The sequence below is a fragment of the Amblyomma americanum genome, chromosome 2 (assembly GCF_052857255.1).
Source record: "Amblyomma americanum isolate KBUSLIRL-KWMA chromosome 2, ASM5285725v1, whole genome shotgun sequence".
Taxonomy (NCBI): domain Eukaryota; kingdom Metazoa; phylum Arthropoda; class Arachnida; order Ixodida; family Ixodidae; genus Amblyomma; species Amblyomma americanum.
Window position 1 is genome coordinate 220,826,329 of NC_135498.1, and position 20,588 is coordinate 220,846,916.

Genomic DNA, 20,588 nt, shown 5'->3' on the forward strand with positions numbered 1-20,588 from the left:
CGGACAAGATTTAGATGGTCTCGTCAGGCTGCCCTTAATTGCTGCTGCTTAAGTGATTCCTCGGTGAAAACGCGGCCCTTTTTGCAGCAGGCGCTTCCCTGGTGGACGTGACGTCACCGGCGTATTGTCGTCGACACGCTGGCTGCCTTCCTTGCCGACGGTTGCTCCCAACACCGACGGATACGGGCCGCGCAATTGATGCTGCAATGATAGCGGGCAAGATTTAGATGGTCTCGTCAGGCTGCCCTTAATTGCTGCTGCCAAGTGATTCCTCGGTGAAAACGCGGCCCTTTTTGCAGCAGGCGCTTCCCTGGTGGACGTGACGTCACCGGCGTATTGTCGACACGCTGGCTGCCTTCCTTGCTGACGGTTGCTTCCAACACCGACGGATACTGGCTGCGCAATTGATGCTGCAATGATAGCGGACAAGATTTAGATGGTCTCCTCAGGCTGCCCTTAATTGTTGCTGCCAAGTGATTCCTCGGTGAAAACGCGGCCCTTTTTGCAGCAGGCGCTTCGCTGGTGGACGTGACGTCACCGGCGTATTGTCTTCGACACGCTGGCTGCCTTCCTTGCCGACGGTTGCTTCCAACACCGACGGATACTGGCCGCGCAATTGATGCTGCAATGATAGCGGACAAGATTTAGATGGACTCGTAAGGCTGCCCTTAACTGCTGCTGCCAAGTGATTCCTCGGTGAAAACGCGGCCCTTTTTGCAGCAGGCGCTTCCCTGGTGGGCGTGACGTCACCGGCGTATTGTCGTCGACACGCTGGCTGCCTTCCCTGCCGACGGTTGCTTCCAACACCGACGGATACTGACCGCGCAATTGATGCTGCAATGATAGCGGACAAGATTTAGATGGTCTCGTCAGGCTGCCCTTAATTGTTGCTGCCAAGTGATTCCTCGGTGAAAACGCGGCCCTTTTTGCAGCAGGCGCTTCCCTGGTGGACGTGACGTCACCGGCGTATTGTCGACACGCTGGCTGCCTTCCTTGCCGACGGTTGCTTCCAACACCGACGGATACTGGCTGCGCAATTGATGCTGCAATGATAGCGGACAAGATTTAGATGGTCTCGTCAGGCTGCCCTTAATTGCTGCTGCCAAGTGATTCCTCGGTGAAAACGCGGCCCTTTTTGCAGCAGGCGCTTCCCTGGTGGACGTGACGTCACCGGCGTATTGTCGTCGACACGCTGGCTGCCTTCCTTGCCGACGGTTGCTTCCAACACCGACGGATACTGGCCGCGCAATTGATGCTGCAATGATAGCGGACAAGATTTAGATGGTCTCGTCAGGCTGCCCTTAATTGCTGCTGCCAAGTGATTCCTCGGTGAAAACGCGGCCCTTTTTTCAGCAGGCGCTTTTCTGGTGGACGTGACGTCACCGGCGTATTGTCGTCGACACGCTGGCTGCCTTCCTTGCCGACGGTTGCTTCCAACACCGACGGATACTGGCTGCGCAATTGATGCTGCAATGATAGCGGACAAGATTTAGATGGTCTCGTCAGGCTGCCCTTAATTGCTGCTGCCAAGTGATTCCTCGGTGAAAACGCGGCCCTTTTTGCAGCAGGCGCTTCCCTGGTGAACGTGACGTCACCGGCGTATTGTCGTCGACACGCTGGCTGCCTTCCTTGCCGACGGTTGCTTCCAACACCGACGGATACTGGCTGCGCAATTGATGCTGCAATGATAGCGGACAAGATTTAGATGGTCTCGTCGGGCTGCCCTTAATTGCTGCTGCCAAGTGATTCCTCGGTGAAAACGCGGCCCTTTTTGCAGCAGGCGCTTCCCTGGTGGGCGTGACGTCACCGGCGTATTGTCGTCGACACGCTGGCTGCCTTCCTTGCCGGCGGTTGCTCCCAACACCGACGGATACGGGCCGCGCAATTGATGCTGCAATGATAGCGGGCAAGATTTAGATGGTCTCGTCATGCTGCCCTTAATTGCTGCTGCCAATTGATTCCTCGGTGAAAACGCGGCCCGCCCTTTTTGCAGCAGGCGCTTCCCTGGTGGACGTGACGTCACCGGCGTATTGTCGACACGCTGGCTGCCTTCCGTGCCGACGGTTGCTTCCAACACCGACGGATACTGGCTGCGCAATTGGTGCTGCAATGATAGCGGACAAGATTTAGATGGTCTCGTCAGGCTGCCCTTAATTGTTGCTGCCAAGTGATTCCTCGGTGAAAACGCGGCCCTTTTTTCAGCAGGCGCTTCCCTGGTGGACGTGACGTCACCGGCGTATTGTCGTCGACACGCTGGCTGCCTTCCTTGCCGACGGTTGCTTCCAACACCGACGGATACTAGCTGCACAATTGATGCTGCAATGATAGCGGACAAGATTTAGATGGTCTCGTCAGGCTGCCCTTAATTGCTGCTGCCAAGTGATTCCTCGGTGAAAACGCGGCCTTTTTTGCAGCAGGCGCTTCCCTGGTGGACGTGACGTCACCGGCGTATTGTCGTCGACACGCTGGCTGCCTTCCTTGCCGACGGTTGCTTCCAACACCGACGGATACTGGCCGCGCAATTGATGCTGCAATGATAGCGGACAAGATTTAGATGGTCTCGTCAGGCTGCCCTTAATTGCTGCTGCCAAGTGATTCCTCGGTGAAAACGCGGCCTTTTTTGCAGCAGGCGCTTCCCTGGTGGACGTGACGTCACCGGTGTATTGTCGTCGACACGCTGGCTGCCTTCCTTGCCGACGGTTGCTTCCAACACCGACGGATACTGGCCGCGCAATTGACGCTGCAATGATAGCGGACAAGATTTAGATGGTCTCGTCACGCTGCCCTTAATTGCTGCTGCCAAGTGATTCCTCGGTGAAAACGCGGCCCTTTTTGCAGCAGGCGCTTCCCTGGTGGACGTGACGTCCCCGGTGTATTGTCGTCGACACGCTGGCTGCCTTCCCTGCCGACGGTTGCTTCCAACACCGGCGGATACTGGCCGCGCAATTGACGCTGCAATGATAGCGGACAAGATTTAGATGGTCTCGTCAGGCTGCCCTTAATTTACTGCTGCCAAGTGGTTCCTCGGTGAAAACGCGGCCCTTTTTGCAGCAGGCGCTTCCCTGGTGGGCGTGACGTCACCGGCGTATTGTCGTCGACACGCTGTCTGCCTTCCTTGCCGACGGTTGCTCCCAACACCGACGGATACTGGCCGCCCAATTGACGCTGCAATGATAACTGACAAGATATAATTGGTCTCGTCAGGCTGCCCTTAATTGCTGCTGCCAAGTGATTCCTCGGTGAAAACGCGGCCCTTTTTTCAGCAGGCGCTTCCCTGGTGGACGTGAAGTCACCGGCGTATTGTCGTCGACACGCTGGCTGCCTTCCTTGCCGACGGTTGCTCCCAACACCGACGGATACTGGCCGCGCAATTGATGCTGCAATGATAGCTTACAAGATTTAGATTATCTCGTCAGGCTGCCCTTACTTGCTGCTGCCAAGTGATTCCTCGGTGAAAACGCGGCCCTTTTTGCAGCAGGCGCTTCCCTGGTGTACGTGACGTCACCGGCGTATTGTCGTCGACACGCTGGCTGCCTTCCTTGCCGACGGTTGCTCCCAACACCGACGGATACTGGCCGCGCAATTGATGCTGCAATGATAGCTGACAAGATTTAGATGGTCTCGTCAGGCTGCCCTTAATTGCTGCTGCCAAGTGATTCCTCGGTGAAAACGCGGCCCTTTTTGCAGCAGGCGCTTCCCTGGTGGACGTGACGTCACCGGCGTATTGTCGTCGACACGCTGGCTGCCTTCCTTTCCGACGGTTGCTCCCAACACCGACGGATACTGGCCGCGCATTTGACGCTGCAATGATAACTGACAAGATTTAGATGGTCTCGTCAGGCTGCCCTTAATTGCTGCTGCCAAGTGATTCCTCGGTGAAAACGCGGCCCTTTTTTCAGCAGGCGCTTCCCTGGTGGACGTGACGTCACCGGCGTATTGTCGTCGACACGCTGGCTGCCTTCCTTGCCGACGGTTGCTCCCAACACCGACGGATACTGGCCACGCAATTGACGCTGCAATGATAACTGACAAGATTTAGATGGTCTCGTCAGGCTGCCCTTAATTGCTGCTGCCAAGTGATTCCTCGGTGAAAACGCGGCCCTTTTTGCAGCAGGCGCTTCCCTGGTGGGCGTGACGTCACAGGCGTATTGTCGTCGACACGCTGGCTGCCTTCCCTGCCTACGGTTGCTTCCAACACCGACGGATACTGGCCGCGCAATTGACGCTGCAATGATAGCGGACATGATTTAGATGGTCTCGTCAGGCTGCCATTAATTGCTGCTGCCAAGTGATTCCTCGGTGAAAACGCGGCCCTTTTTGCAGCAGGCGCTTCCCTGGTGGACGTGACGTCACCGGCGTATTGTCGACACGCTGGCTGCCTTCCCTGCCTACGGTTGCTTCCAACACCGACGGATACTGGCCGCGCAATTGACGCTGCAATGATAACTGACAAGATTTAGATGGTCTCGTCAGGCTGCCCTTAATTGCTGCTGCCAAGTGATTCCTCGGTGAAAACGCGGCCCTTTTTACAGCAGGCGCTTCCCTGGTGGGCGTGACGTCACCGGCGTATTGTCGTCGACACGCTGGCTGCCTTCCTTGCCGACGGTTGCTCCCAACACCGACGGATACTGGCCGGGCAATTGACGCTGCAATGATAACTGACAAGATTTAGATGGTCTCGTCAGGCTGCCCTTAATTGCTGCTGCCAAGTGATTCCTCGGTGAAAACGCGGCCCTTTTTTCAGCAGGCGCTTCCCTGGTGGACGTGACGTCACCGGCGTATTGTCGTCGACACGCTGGCTGCCTTCCTTGCCGACGGTTGCTCACAACGCCGACGGATACTGGCCGCCCAATTGACGCTGCAATGATAACTGACAAGATTTAGATGGTCTCGTCAGGCTGCCCTTAATTGCTGCTGCCAAGTGATTCCTCGGTGAAAACGCGGCCCTTTTTTCAGCAGGCGCTTCCCTAGTGGACGTGACGTCACCGGCGTATTGTCGTCGACACGCTGGCTGCCTTCCTTGCCGACGGTTGCTCCCAACACCGACGGATACTGGCCGCGCAATTGATGCTGCAATGATAGCGGACAAGGTTTAGATGGCCTCGTCAGGCAGCACTTAATTGCTGCTGCCACGTGATTCCTCTGTGAAAACGCGGCCCTTTTTGCAGCAGGCGCTTCCCTGGTGGACGTGACGTCACCGGCGTATTGTCGTCGACACGCTGGCTGCCTTCCCTGCCGACGGTTGCTTCCAATACCGACGGATACTGGCCGCGCAATTGATGCTGCAATGATAGCCGACAAGATTTAGATGGTCTCGTCAGGCTGCCCTTAATTGCTGCTGCCAAGTGATTCCTCGGTGAAAACGCGGCCCTTTTTTCAGCAGGCGCTTCCCTGGTGGACGTGACGTCACCGGCGTATTGTCGTCGACACGCTGGCTGCCTTCCTTGCCGACGGTTGCTTCCAACACCGACGGATACTGGCCGCGCAATTGATGCTGCAATGATAGCGGACAAGATTTAGATGGTCTCGTCAGGCTGCCCTTAATTGCTGCTGCCAAGTGATTCCTCGGTGAAAACGCGGCCCTTTTTTCAGCAGGCGCTTCCCTGGTGGACGTGACGTCACCGGCGTATACTCGTCGACACGCTGGCTGCCTTCCTTGCCGACGGTTGCTTCCAACACCGACGGATACTGGCTGCGCAATTGATGCTGCAATGATAGCGGACAAGATTTAGATGGTCTCGTCAGGCTGCCCTTAATTGCTGCTGCCTAAGTGATTCCTCGGTGAAACCGCGGCCCTTTTTGCAGCAGGCCCTTCTCTGATGGACGTGACGTCACCGGCGTATTGTCGTCGACACGCTGGCTGCCTTCCTTGCCGACGGTTGCTTCCAACACCGACGGATACTGGCCGCGCAATTGATGCTGCAATGATAGCGGGCAAGATTTAGATGGTCTCGTCGGGCTGCCCTTAATTGCTGCTGCCAAGTGATTCCTCGGTGAAAACGCGGCCCTTTTTGCAGCAGGCGCTTCCCTGGTGGGCGTGACGTCACCGGCGTATTGTCGTCGACACGCTGGCTGCCTTCCTTGCCGACGGTTGCTCCCAACACCGACGGATACGGGCCGCGCAATTGATGCTGCAATGATAGCGGGCAAGATTTAGATGGTCTCGTCATGCTGCCCTTAATTGCTGCTGCCAAGTGATTCCTCGGTGAAAACGCGGCCCTTTTTGCAGCAGGCGCTTCCCTGGTGAACGTGACGTCACCGGCGTATAGTCGACACGCTGGCTGCCTTCCTTGCCGACGGTTGCTTCCAACACCGACGGATACTGGCTGCGCAATTGATGCTGCAATGATAGCGGACAAGATTTAGATGGTCTCGTCAGGCTGCCCTTAATTGTTGCTGCCAAGTGATTCCTCGGTGAAAACGCGGCCCTTTTTGCAGCAGGCGCTTCGCTGGTGGACGTGACGTCACCGGCGTATTGTCGTCGACACGCTGGCTGCCTTCCTTGCCGACGGTTGCTTCCAACACCGACGGATACTGGCCGCGCAATTGATGCTGCAATGATAGCGGACAAGATTTAGATGGTCTCTTCAGGCTGCCCTTAATTGCTGCTGCCAAGTGATTCCTCGGTGAAAACGCGGCCTTTTTTGCAGCAGGCGCTTCCCTGGTGGACGTGACGTCACCGGCGTATTGTCGTCGACACGCTGGCTGCCTTCCTTGCCGACGGTTGTTTCTACCAACCGACGGATACTGGCCGCGCAATTGATGCTGCAATGATAGCGGACAAGATTTAGATGGTCTCGTCAGGCTGCCCTTAATTGCTGCTGCCAAGTGATTCCTCGGTGAAAACGCGGCCCTTTTTTAAGCAGGCGCTTCCCTGGTGGACGTGACGTCACCGGCGTATTGTCGTCGACACGCTGGCTGCCTTCCTTGCCGACGGTTGCTTCCAACACCGACGGATACTGGCTGCGCAATTGATGCTGCAATGATAGCGGACAAGATTTAGATGGTCTCGTCAGGCTGCCCTTAATTGCTGCTGCCAAGTGATTCCTCGGTGAAAACGCGGCCCTTTTTGCAGCAGGCGCTTCCCTGGTGGACGTGACGTCACCGGCGTATTGTCGTCGACACGCTGGCTGCCTTCCTTGCCGACGGTTGCTTCCAACACCGACGGATACTGGCCGCGCAATTGATGCTGCAATGATAGCGGACAAGATTTAGATGGTCTCGTCGGGCTGCCCTTAATTGCTGCAGCCAAGTGATTCCTCGGTGAAAACGCGGCCCTTTTTGCAGCAGGCGCTTCCCTGGTGGGCGTGACGTCACCGGCGTATTGTCGTCGACACGCTGGCTGCCTTCCTTGCCGACAGTTGCTCCCAACACCGACGGATACGGGCCGCGCAATTGATGCTGCAATGATAGCGGGCAAGATTTAGATGGTCTCGTCATGCTGCCCTTAATTGCTGCAGCCAAGTGATTCCTCGGTGAAAACGCGGCCCTTTTTGCAGCAGGCGCTTCGCTGGTGGGCGTGATGTCACCGGCGTATTGTCGTCGACACGCTGGCTGCCTTCCTTGCCGACGGTTGCTTCCAACACCGACGGATACTGGCCGCGCAATTGACGCTGCAATGATAGCGGACAAGATTTAGATGGTCTCGTCACGCTGCCCTTAATTGCTGCTGCCAAGTGATTCCTCGGTGAAAACGCGGCCCTTTTTGCAGCAGGCGCTTCCCTGGTGGACGTGACGTCCCCGGTGTATTGTCGTCGACACGCTGGCTGCCTTCCCTGCCGACGGTTGCTTCCAACACCGGCGGATACTGGCCGCGCAATTGACGCTGCAATGATAGCGGACAAGATTTAGATGGTCTCGTCAGGCTGCCCTTAATTTACTGCTGCCAAGTGGTTCCTCGGTGAAAACGCGGCCCTTTTTGCAGCAGGCGCTTCCCTGGTGGGCGTGACGTCACCGGCGTATTGTCGTCGACACGCTGTCTGCCTTCCTTGCCGACGGTTGCTCCCAACACCGACGGATACTGGCCGCCCAATTGACGCTGCAATGATAACTGACAAGATATAGATGGTCTCGTCAGGCTGCCCTTAATTGCTGCTGCCAAGTGATTCCTCGGTGAAAACGCGGCCCTTTTTTCAGCAGGCGCTTCCCTGGTGGACGTGACGTCACCGGCGTATTGTCGTCGACACGCTGGCTGCCTTCCTTGCCGACGGTTGCTCCCAACACCGACGGATACTGGCCGCGCAATTGATGCTGCAATGATAGCTTACAAGATTTAGATTATCTCGTCAGGCTACCCTTAATTGCTGCTGCCAAGTGATTCCTCGGTGAAAACGCGGCCCTTTTTTCAGCAGGCGCTTCCCGGGTGGACGTGACGTCACCGGCGTATTGTCGTCGACACGCTGGCTGCCTTCCTTGCCGACGGTTGCTCCCAACACCGACGGATACTGGCCGCGCAATTGATGCTGCAATGATAGCGGACAAGATTTAGATGGCCTCGTCAGGCAGCCCTAATTGCTGCTGCCACGTGATTGCTCGGTGAAAACGCGGCCCTTTTTGCAGCAGGCGCTTCCCTGGTGGACGTGACGTCACCGGCGTATTGTCGTCGACACGCTGGCTGCCTTCCCTGCCGACGGTTGCTTCCAACACCGACGGATACTGGCCGCGCAATTGATGCTGCAATGATAGCCGACAAGATTTAGATGGTCTCGTCAGGCTGCCCTTAATTGCTGCTGCCAAGTGATTCCTCGGTGAAAACGCGGCCCTTTTTTCAGCAGGCGCTTCCCTGGTGGACGTGACGTCACCGGCGTATTGTCGTCGACACGCTGGCTGCCTTCCTTGCCGACGGTTGCTTCCAACACCGACGGATACTGGCCGCGCAATTGATGCTGCAATGATAGCGGACAAGATTTAGATGGTCTCGTCAGGCTGCCCTTAATTGCTGCTGCCAAGTGATTCCTCGGTGAAAACGCGGCTTTTTTTTCAGCAGGCGCTTCCCTGGTGGACGTGACGTCACCGGCGTATACTCGTCGACACGCTGGCTGCCTTCCTTGCCGACGGTTGCTTCCAACACCGACGGATACTGGCTGCGCAATTGATGCTGCAATGATAGCGGACAAGATTTAGATGGTCTCGTCAGGCTGCCCTTAATTGCTGCTGCCTAAGTGATTCCTCGGTGAAAACGCGGCCCTTTTTGCAGCAGGCGCTTCCCTGATGGACGTGACGTCACCGGCGTATTGTCGTCGACACGCTGGCTGCCTTCCTTGCCGACGGTTGCTTCCAACACCGACGGATACTGGCCGCGCAATTGATGCTGCAATGATAGCGGACAAGATTTAGATGGTCTCGTCGGGCTGCCCTTAATTGCTGCTGCCAAGTGATTCCTCGGTGAAAACGCGGCCCTTTTTGCAGCAGGCGCTTCCCTGGTGGGCGTGACGTCACCGGCGTATTGTCGTCGACACGCTGGCTGCCTTCCTTGCCGACGGTTGCTCCCAACACCGACGGATACGGGCCGCGCAATTGATGCTGCAATGATAGCGGGCAAGATTTAGATGGTCTCGTCATGCTGCCCTTAATTGCTGCTGCCAAGTGAATCCTCGGTGAAAACGCGGCCCTTTTTGCAGCAGGCGCTTCCCTGGTGGACGTGACGTCACCGGCGTATTGTCGACACGCTGGCTGCCTTCCTTGCCGACGGTTGCTTCCAACACCGACGGATACTGGCTGCGCAATTGATGCTGCAATGATAGCGGACAAGATTTAGATGGTCTCGTCAGGCTGCCCTAATTGTTGCTGCCAAATGATTCCTCGGTGAAAACGCGGCCCTTTTTGCAGCAGGCGCTTCGCTGGTGGACGTGACGTCACCGGCGTATTGTCGTCGACACGCTGGCTGCCTTCCTTGCCGACGGTTGCTTCCAACACCGACGGATACTGGCCGCGCAATTGATGCTGCAATGATAGCGGACAAGATTTAGATGGTCTCGTCAGGCTGCCCTTAACTGCTGCTGCCAAGTGATTCCTCGGTGAAAACGCGGCCCTTTTTGCAGCAGGCGCTTCCCTGGTGGGCGTGACGTCACCGGCGTATTGTCGTCGACACGCTGGCTGCCTTCCCTGCCGACGGTTGCTTCCAACACCGACGGATACTGGCCGCGCAATTGATGCAGCAATGATAGCGGACAAGATTTAGATGGTCTCGTCAGGCTGCCCTTAATTGTTGCTGCCAAGTGATTCCTCGGTGAAAACGCGGCCCTTTTTGCAGCAGGCGCTTCCCTGGTGTACGTGACGTCACCGGCGTATTGTCGTCGACACGCTGGCTGCCTTCCTTGCCGACGGTTGCTCCCAACACCGACGGATACTGGCCGCGCAATTGATGCTGCAATGATAGCTGACAAGATTTAGATGGTCTCGTCAGGCTGCCCTTAATTGCTGCTGCCAAGTGATTCCTCGGTGAAAACGCGGCCCTTTTTGCAGCAGGCGCTTCCCTGGTGGACGTGACGTCACCGGCGTATTGTCGTCGACACGCTGGCTGCCTTCCTTTCCGACGGTTGCTCCCAACACCGACGGATACTGGCCGCGCATTTGACGCTGCAATAACTGACAAGATTTAGATGGTCTCGTCAGGCTGCCCTTAATTGCTGCTGCCAAGTGATTCCTCGGTGAAAACGCGGCCCTTTTTTCAGCAGGTGCTTCCCTGGTGGACGTGACGTCACCGGCGTATTGTCGTCGACACGCTGGCTGCCTTCCTTGCCGACGGTTGCTCCCAACACCGACGGATACTGGCCGCGCAATTGACGCTGCAATGATAACTGACAAGATTTAGATGGTCTCGTCAGGCTGCCCTTAATTGCTGCTGCCAAGTGATTCCTCGGTGAAAACGCGGCCCTTTTTGCAGCAGGCGCTTCCCTGGTGGGCGTGACGTCACAGGCGTATTGTCGTCGACACGCTGGCTGCCTTCCCTTCCTACGGTTGCTTCCAACACCGGCGGATACTGGCCGCGCAATTGATGCTGCAATGATAGCTTACAAGATTTAGATTATTTCGTCAGGCTGCCCTTAATTGCTGCTGCCAAGTGATTCCTCGGTGAAAATGCGGCCCTTTTTGCAGCAGGCGCTTCCCTGGTGTACGTGACGTCACCGGCGTATTGTCGTCGACACGCTGGCTGCCTTCCTTGCCGACGGTTGCTCCCAACACCGACGGATACTGGCCGCGCAATTGATGCTGCAATGATAGCTGACAAGATTTAGATGGTCTCGTCAGGCTGCCCTAATTGCTGCTGCCAAGTGATTCCTCGGTGAAAACGCGGCCCTTTTTTCAGCAGGCGCTTCCCTGGTGGACGTGACGTCACCGGCGTATTGTCGTCGACACGCTGGCTGCCTTCCTTGCCGACGGTTGCTCCCAACACCGACGGATACTGGCCGCGCAATTGATGCTGCAATGATAGCGGACAAGATTTAGATGGCCTCGTCAGGCAGCCCTTAATTGCTGCTGCCACGTGATTCCTCGGTGAAAACGCGGCCCTTTTTGCAGCAGGCGCTTCCCTGGTGGACGTGACGTCACCGGCGTATTGTCGTCGACACGCTGGCTGCCTTCCCTGCCGACGGTTGCTTCCAACACCGACGGATACTGGCCGCGCAATTGATGCTGCAATGATAGCCGACAAGATTTAGATGGTCTCGTCAGGCTGCCCTTAATTGCTGCTGCCAAGTGATTCCTCGGTGAAAACGCGGCCCTTTTTTCAGCAGGCGCTTCCCTGGTGGACGTGACGTCACCGGCGTATTGTCGTCGACACGCTGGCTGCCTTCCTTGCCGACGGTTGCTTCCAACACCGACGGATACTGGCCGCGCAATTGATGCTGCAATGATAGCGGACAAGATTTAGATGGTCTCGTCAGGCTGCCCTTAATTTCTGCTGCCAAGTGATTCCTCGGTGAAAACGCGGCCCTTTTTTCAGCAGGCGCTTCCCTGGTGGACGTGACGTCACCGGCGTATACTCGTCGACACGCTGGCTGCCTTCCTTGCCGACGGTTGCTTCCAACACCGACGGATACTGGCTGCGCAATTGATGCTGCAATGATAGCGGACAAGATTTAGATGGTCTCGTCAGGCTGCCCTTAATTGCTGCTGCCTAAGTGATTCCTCGGTGAAAACGCGGCCCTTTTTGCAGCAGGCGCTTCCCTGATGGACGTGACGTCACCGGCGTATTGTCGTCGACACGCTGGCTGCCTTCCTTGCCGACGGTTGCTTCCAACACCGACGGATACTGGCCGCGCAATTGATGCTGCAATGATAGCGGACAAGATTTAGATGGTCTCGTCGGGCTGCCCTTAATTGCTGCTGCCAAGTGATTCCTCGGTGAAAACGCGGCCCTTTTTGCAGCAGGCGCTTCCCTGGTGGGCGTGACGTCACCGGCGTATTGTCGTCGACACGCTGGCTGCCTTCCTTGCCGACGGTTGCTCCCAACACCGACGGATACTGGCTGCGCAATTGATGCTGCAATGATAGCGGACAAGATTTAGATGGTCTCGTCATGCTGCCCTTAATTGCTGCTGCCAAGTGATTCCTCGGTGAAAACGCGGCCCTTTTTGCAGCAGGCGCTTCCCTGGTGGGCGTGACGTCACCGGCGTATTGTCGTCGACACGCTGGCTGCCTTCCTTGCCGACGGTTGCTCCCAACACCGACGGATACTGGCTGCGCAATTGATGCTGCAATGATAGCGGGCAAGATTTAGATGGTCTCGTCATGCTGCCCTTAATTGCTGCTGCCAAGTGATTCCTCGGTGAAAACGCGGCCCTTTTTGCAGCAGGCGCTTCCCTGGTGGACGTGACGTCACCGGCGTATTGTCGACACGCTGGCTGCCTTCCTTGCCGACGGTTGCTTCCAACACCGACGGATACTGGCTGCGCAATTGATGCTGCAATGATAGCGGACAAGATTTAGATGGTCTCGTCAGGCTGCCCTTAATTGTTGCAGCCAAATGATTCCTCGGTGAAAACGCGGCCCTTTTTGCAGCAGGGCTTCGCTGGTGGACGTGACGTCACCGGCGTATTGCCGTCGACACGCTGGCTGCCTTCCTTGCCGACGGTTGCTTCCAACACCGACGGATACTGGCCGCGCAATTGATGCTGCAATGATAGCGGACAAGATTTAGATGGTCTCGTCAGGCTGCCCTTAACTGCTGCTGCCAAGTGATTCCTCGGTGAAAACGCGGCCCTTTTTGCAGCAGGCGCTTCCCTGGTGGGCGTGACGTCACCGGCGTATTGTCGTCGACACGCTGGCTGCCTTCCCTGCCGACGGTTGCTTCCAACACCGACGGATACTGGCCGCGCAATTGATGCAGCAATGATAGCGGACAAGATTTAGATGGTCTCGTCAGGCAGCCCTTAATTGTTGCTGCCAAGTGATTCCTCGGTGAAAACGCGGCCCTTTTTGCAGCAGGCGCTTCCCTGGTGGACGCGACGTCACCGGCGTATTGTCGACACGCTGGCTGCCTTCCTTGCCGACGGTTGCTTCCAACACCGACGGATACTGGCTGCGCAATTGATGCTGCAATGATAGCGGACAAGATTTAGATGGTCTCGTCAGGCTGCCCTTAACTGTTGCTGCCAAGTGATTCCTCGGTGAAAACGCGGCCCTTTTTGCAGCAGGCGCTTCCCTGGTGGACGTGACGTCACCGTCGTATTGTCGTCGACACGCTGGCTGCCTTCCTTGCCGACGGTTGCTTCCAACACCGACGGATACTGGCTGCGCAATTGATGCTGCAATGATAGCGGACAAGATTTAGATGGTCTCGTCAGGCTGCCCTTAATTGCTGCTGCCAAGTGATTCCTCGGTGAAAACGCGGCCTTTTTTGCAGCAGGCGCTTCCCTGGTGGACGTGACGTCACCGGCGTATTGTCGTCGACACGCTGGCTGCCTTCCTTGCCGACGGTTGCTTCAAACACCGACGGATACTGGCCGCGCAATTGATGCTGCAATGATAGCGGACAAGATTTAGATGGTCTCGTCAGGCTGCCCTTAATTGCTGCTGCCAAGTGATTCCTCGGTGAAAACGCGGCCTTTTTTGCAGCAGGCGCTTCCCTGGTGGACGTGACGTCACCGGCGTATTGTCGTCGACACGCTGGCTGCCTTCCTTGCCGACGGTTGCTTCCAACACCGACGGATCCTGGCCGCGCAATTGATGCTGCAATGATAGCGGACAAGATTTAGATGGTCTCGTCAGGCTGCCCTTAATTGCTGCTGCCAAGTGATTCCTCGGTGAAAACGCGGCCCTTTTTTCAGCAGGCGCTTTTCTGGTGGACGTGACGTCACCGGCGTATTGTCGTCGACACGCTGGCTGCCTTCCTTGCCGACGGTTGCTTCCAACACCGACGGATACTGGCTGCGCAATTGATGCTGCAATGATAGCGGACAAGATTTAGATGGTCTCGTCAGGCTGCCCTTAATTGCTGCTGCCAAGTGATTCCTCGGTGAAAACGCGGCCCTTTTTGCAGCAGGCGCTTCTCTGGTGGACGTGACGTCACCGGCGTATTGTCGTCGACACGCTGGCTGCCTTCCTTGCCGACGGTTGCTTCCAACACCGACGGATACTGGCCGCGCAATTGATGCTGCAATGATAGCGGACAAGATTTAGATGGTCTCGTCGGGCTGCCCTTAATTGCTGCTGCCAAGTGATTCCTCGGTGAAAACGCGGCCCTTTTTGCAGCAGGCGCTTCCCTGGTGGACGTGACGTCACCGGCGTATTGTCGTCGACACGCTGGCTGCCTTCCTTGCCGACGGTTGCTTCCAACACCGACGGATACTGGCCGCGCAATTGATGCTGCAATGATAGCGGACAAGATTTAGATGGTCTCGTCAGGCTGCCCTTAATTGCTGCTGCCAAGTGATTCCTCGGTGAAAACGCGGCCCTTTTTTCAGCAGGCGCTTCCCTGGTGGACGTGACGTCACCGGCGTATACTCGTCGACACGCTGGCTGCCTTCCTTGCCGACGGTTGCTTCCAACACCGACGGATACTGGCTGCGCAATTGATGCTGCAATGATTGCGGACAAGATTTAGATGGTCTCGTCAGGCTGCCCTTAATTGCTGCTGCCTAAGTGATTCCTCGGTGAAAACGCGGCCCTTTTTGCAGCAGGCGCTTCTCTGATGGACGTGACGTCACCGGCGTATTGTCGTCGACACGCTGGCTGCCTTCCTTGCCGACGGTTGCTTCCAACACCGACGGATACTGGCCGCGCAATTGATGCTGCAATGATAGCGGACAAGATTTAGATGGTCTCGTCGGGCTGCCCTTAATTGCTGCTGCCAAGTGATTCCTCGGTGAAAACGCGGCCCTTTTTGCAGCAGGCGCTTCCCTGGTGGGCGTGACGTCACCGGCGTATTGTCGTCGACACGCTGGCTGCCTTCCTTGCCGACGGTTGCTCCCAACACCGACGGATACGGGCCGCGCAATTGATGCTGCAATGATAGCGGGCAAGATTTAGATGGTCTCGTCATGCTGCCCTTAATTGCTGCTGCCAAGTGATTCCTCGGTGAAAACGCGGCCCTTTTTGCAGCAGGCGCTTCCCTGGTGAACGTGACGTCACCGGCGTATTGTCGACACGCTGGCTGCCTTCCTTGCCGACGGTTGCTTCCAACACCGACGGATACTGGCTGCGCAATTGATGCTGCAATGATAGCGGACAAGATTTAGATGGTCTCGTCAGGCTGCCCTTAATTGTTGCTGCCAAGTGATTCCTCGGTGAAAACGCGGCCCTTTTTGCAGCAGGCGCTTCGCTGGTGGACGTGACGTCACCGGCGTATTGTCGTCGACACGCTGGCTGCCTTCCTTGCCGACGGTTGCTTCCAACACCGACGGATACTGGCCGCGCAATTGATGCTGCAATGATAGTGGACAAGATTTAGATGGTCTCTTCAGGCTGCCCTTAATTGCTGCTGCCAAGTGATTCCTCGGTGAAAACGCGGCCTTTTTTGCAGCAGGCGCTTCCCTGGTGGACGTGACGTCACCGGCGTATTGTCGTCGACACGCTGGCTGCCTTCCTTGCCGACGGTTGCTTCCAACACCGACGGATACTGGCCGCGCAATTGATGCTGCAATGATAGCGGACAAGATTTAGATGGTCTCGTCAGGCTGCCCTTAATTGCTGCTGCCAAGTGATTCCTCGGTGAAAACGCGGCCCTTTTTTAAGCAGGCGCTTCCCTGGTGGACGTGACGTCACCGGCGTATTGTCGTCGACACGCTGGCTGCCTTCCTTGCCGACGGTTGCTTCCAACACCGACGGATACTGGCTGCGCAATTGATGCTGCAATGATAGCGGACAAGATTTAGATGGTCTCGTCAGGCTGCCCTTAATTGCTGCTGCCAAGTGATTCCTCGGTGAAAACGCGGCCCTTTTTGCAGCAGGCGCTTCCCTGGTGGACGTGACGTCACCGGCGTATTGTCGTCGACACGCTGGCTGCCTTTCTTGCCGACGGTTGCTTCCAACACCGACGGATACTGGCCGCGCAATTGATGCTGCAATGATAGCGGACAAGATTTAGATGGTCTCGTCGGGCTGCCCTTAATTGCTGCAGCCAAGTGATTCCTCGGTGAAAACGCGGCCCTTTTTGCAGCAGGCGCTTCCCTGGTGGGCGTGACGTCACCGGCGTATTGTCGTCGACACGCTGGCTGCCTTCCTTGCCGACAGTTGCTCCCAACACCGACGGATACGGGCCGCGCAATTGATGCTGCAATGATAGCGGGCAAGATTTAGATGGTCTCGTCATGCTGCCCTTATTGCTGCTGCCAAGTGATTCCTCGGTGAAAACGCGGCCCTTTTTGCAGCAGGCGCTTCGCTGGTGGGCGTGACGTCACCGGCGTATTGTCGTCGACACGCTGGCTGCCTTCCTTGCCGACGGTTGCTTCCAACACCGACGGATACTGGCCGCGCAATTGACGCTGCAATGATAGCGGACAAGATTTAGATGGTCTCGTCACGCTGCCCTTAATTGCTGCTGCCAAGTGATTCCTCGGTGAAAACGCGGCCCTTTTTGCAGCAGGCGCTTCCCTGGTGGACGTGACGTCCCCGGTGTATTGTCGTCGACACGCTGGCTGCCTTCCCTGCCGACGGTTGCTCCCAACACCGACGGATACTGGCCGCCCAATTGACGCTGCAATGATAACTGACAAGATATAGATGGTCTCGTCAGGCTGCCCTTAATTGCTGCTGCCAAGTGATTCCTCGGTGAAAACGCGGCCCTTTTTTCAGCAGGCGCTTCCCTGGTGGACGTGACGTCACCGGCGTATTGTCGTCGACACGCTGGCTGCCTTCCTTGCCGACGGTTGCTCCCAACACCGACGGATACTGGCCGCGCAATTGATGCTGCAATGATAGCTTACAAGATTTAGATTATCTCGTCAGGCTGCCCTTACTTGCTGCTGCCAAGTGATTCCTCGGTGAAAATGCGGCCCTTTTTGCAGCAGGCGCTTCCCTGGTGTACGTGACGTCACCGGCGTATTGTCGTCGACACGCTGGCTGCCTTCCTTGCCGACGGTTGCTCCCAACACCGACGGATACTGGCCGCGCAATTGGTTCTGCAATGATAGCTGACAAGATTTAGATGGTCTCGTCAGGCTGCCCTTAATTGCTGCTGCCAAGTGATTCCTCGGTGAAAACGCGGCCCTTTTTGCAGCAGGCGCTTCCCTGGTGGACGTGACGTCACCGGCGTATTGTCGTCGACACGCTGGCTGCCTTCCTTTCCGACGGTTGCTCCCAAAACCGACGGATACTGGCCGCGCATTTGACGCTGCAATGATAACTGACAAGATTTAGATGGTCTCGTCAGGCTGCCCTTAATTGCTGCTGCCAAGTCATTCCTCGGTGAAAACGCGGCCCTTTTTTCAGCAGGCGCTTCCCTGGTGGACGTGACGTCACCGGCGTATTGTCGTCGACACGCTGGCTGCCTTCCTTGCCGACGGTTGCTCCCAGCACCGACGGATACTGGCCGCGCAATTGACGCTGCAATGATAACTGACAAGATTTAGATGGTCGCGTCAGGCTGCCCTTAATTGCTGCTGCCAAGTGATTCCTCGGTGAAAACGCGGCCCTTTTTGCAGCAGGCGCTTCCCTGGTGGGCGTGACGTCACAGGCGTATTGTCGTCGACACGCTGGCTGCCTTCCCTGCCTACGGTTGCTTCCAACACCGACGGATACTGGCCGCGCAATTGACGCTGCAATGATAGCGGACAAGATTTAGATGGTCTCGTCAGGCTGCCCTTAATTGCTGCTGCCAAGTGATTCCTCGGTGAAAACGCGGCCCTTTTTGCAGCAGGCGCTTCCCTGGTGGACGTGACGTCACCGGCGTATTGTCGACACGCTGGCTACCTTCCCTGCCTACGGTTGCTTCCAACACCGACGGATACTGGCCGCGCAATTGACGCTGCAATGATAACTGACAAGATTTAGATGGTCTCGTCGGCTGCCCTTAATTGCTGCTGCCAAGTGATTCCTCGGTGAAAACGCGGCCCTTTTTGCAGCAGGCGCTTCCCTGGTGGGCGTGACGTCACCGGCGTATTGTCGTCGACACGCTGGCTGCCTTCCTTGCCGACGGTTGCTCCCAACACCGACGGATACTGGCCGCGCAATTGACGCTGCAATGATAACTGACAAGATTTAGATGGTCTCGTCAGGCTGCCCTTAATTGCTGCTGCCAAGTGATTCCTCGGTGAAAACGCGGCCTTTTTTTCAGCAGGCGCTTCCCTGGTGGACGTGACGTCACCGGCGTATTGTCGTCGACACGCTGGCTGCCTTCCTTGCCGACGGTTGCTCCCAACAGCGACGGATACTGGCCGCCCTATTGACGCTGCAATGATAACTGACAAGATTTAGATGGTCTCGTCAGGCTACCCTTAATTGCTGCTGCCAAGTGATTCCTCGGTGAAAACGCGGCCCTTTTTTCAGCAGGCGCTTCCCGGGTGGACGTGACGTCACCGGCGTATTGTCGTCGACACGCTGGCTGCCTTCCTTGCCGACGGTTGCTCCCAACACCGACGGATACTGGCCGCGCAATTGATGCTGCAATGATAGCGGACAAGATTTAGATGGCCTCGTCAGGCAGCCCTTAATTGCTGCTGCCACGTGATTGCTCGGTGAAAACGCGGCCCTTTTTGCAGCAGGCGCTTCCCTGGTGGACGTGACGTCACCGGCGTATTGTCGTCGACACGCTGGCTGCCTTCCCTGCCGACGGTTGCTTCCAACACCGACGGATACTGGCCGCGCAATTGATGCTGCAATGATAGCCGACAAGATTTAGATGGTCTCGTCAGGCTGCCCTTAATTGCTGCTGCCAAGTGATTCCTCGGTGAAAACGCGGCCCTTTTTTCAGCAGGCGCTTCCCTGGTGGACGTGACGTCACCGGCGTATTGTCGTCGACACGCTGGCTGCCTTCCTTGCCGACGGTTGCTTCCAACACCGACGGATACTGGCCGCGCAATTGATGCTGCAATGATAGCGGACAAGATTTAGATGGTCTCGTCAGGCTGCCCTTAATTGCTGCTGCCAAGTGATTCCTCGGTGAAAACGCGGCTTTTTTTTCAGCAGGCGCTTCCCTGGTGGACGTGACGTCACCGGCGTATACTCGTCGACACGCTGGCTGCCTTCCTTGCCGACGGTTGCTTCCAACACCGACGGATACTGGCTGCGCAATTGATGCTGCAATGATAGCGGACAAGATTTAGATGGTCTCGTCAGGCTGCCCTTAATTGCTGCTGCCTAAGTGATTCCTCGGTGAAAACGCGGCCCTTTTTGCAGCAGGCGATTCCCTGATGGACGTGACGTCACCGGCGTATTGTCGTCGACACGCTGGCTGCCTTCCTTGCCGACGGTTGCTTCCAACACCGACGGATACTGGCCGCGCAATTGATGCTGCAATGATAGCGGACAAGATTTAGATGGTCTCGTCGGGCTGCCCTTAATTGCTGCTGCCAAGTGATTCCTCGGTGAAAACGCGGCCCTTTTTGCAGCAGGCGCTTCCCTGGTGGGCGTGACGTCACCGGCGTATTGTCGTCGACACGCTGGCTGCCTTCCTTGCCGACGGTTGCTCCCAACACCGACGGATACGGGCCGCGCAATTGATGCTGCAATGATAGCGGGCAAGATTTAGATGGTCTCGTCAGGCTGCCCTAATTGTTGCTGCCAAATGATTCCTCGGTGAAAACGCGGCCCTTTTTGCAGCAGGCGCTTCGCTGGTGGACGTGACGTCACCGGCGTATTGTCGTCGACACGCTGGCTGCCTTCCTTGCCGACGGTTGCTTCCAACACCGACGGATACTGGCCGCGCAATTGATGCTGCAATGATAGCGGACAAGATTTAGATGGTCTCGTCAGGCTGCCCTTAACTGCTGCTGCCAAGTGATTCCTCGGTGAAAACGCGGCCCTTTTTGCAGCAGGCGCTTCCCTGGTGGGCGTGACGTCACCGGCGTATTGTCGTCGACACGCTGGCTGCCTTCCCTGCCGACGGTTGCTTCCAACACCGACGGATACTGGCCGCGCAATTGATGCAGCAATGATAGCGGACAAGATTTAGATGGTCTCGTCAGGCTGCCCTTAATTGTTGCTGCCAA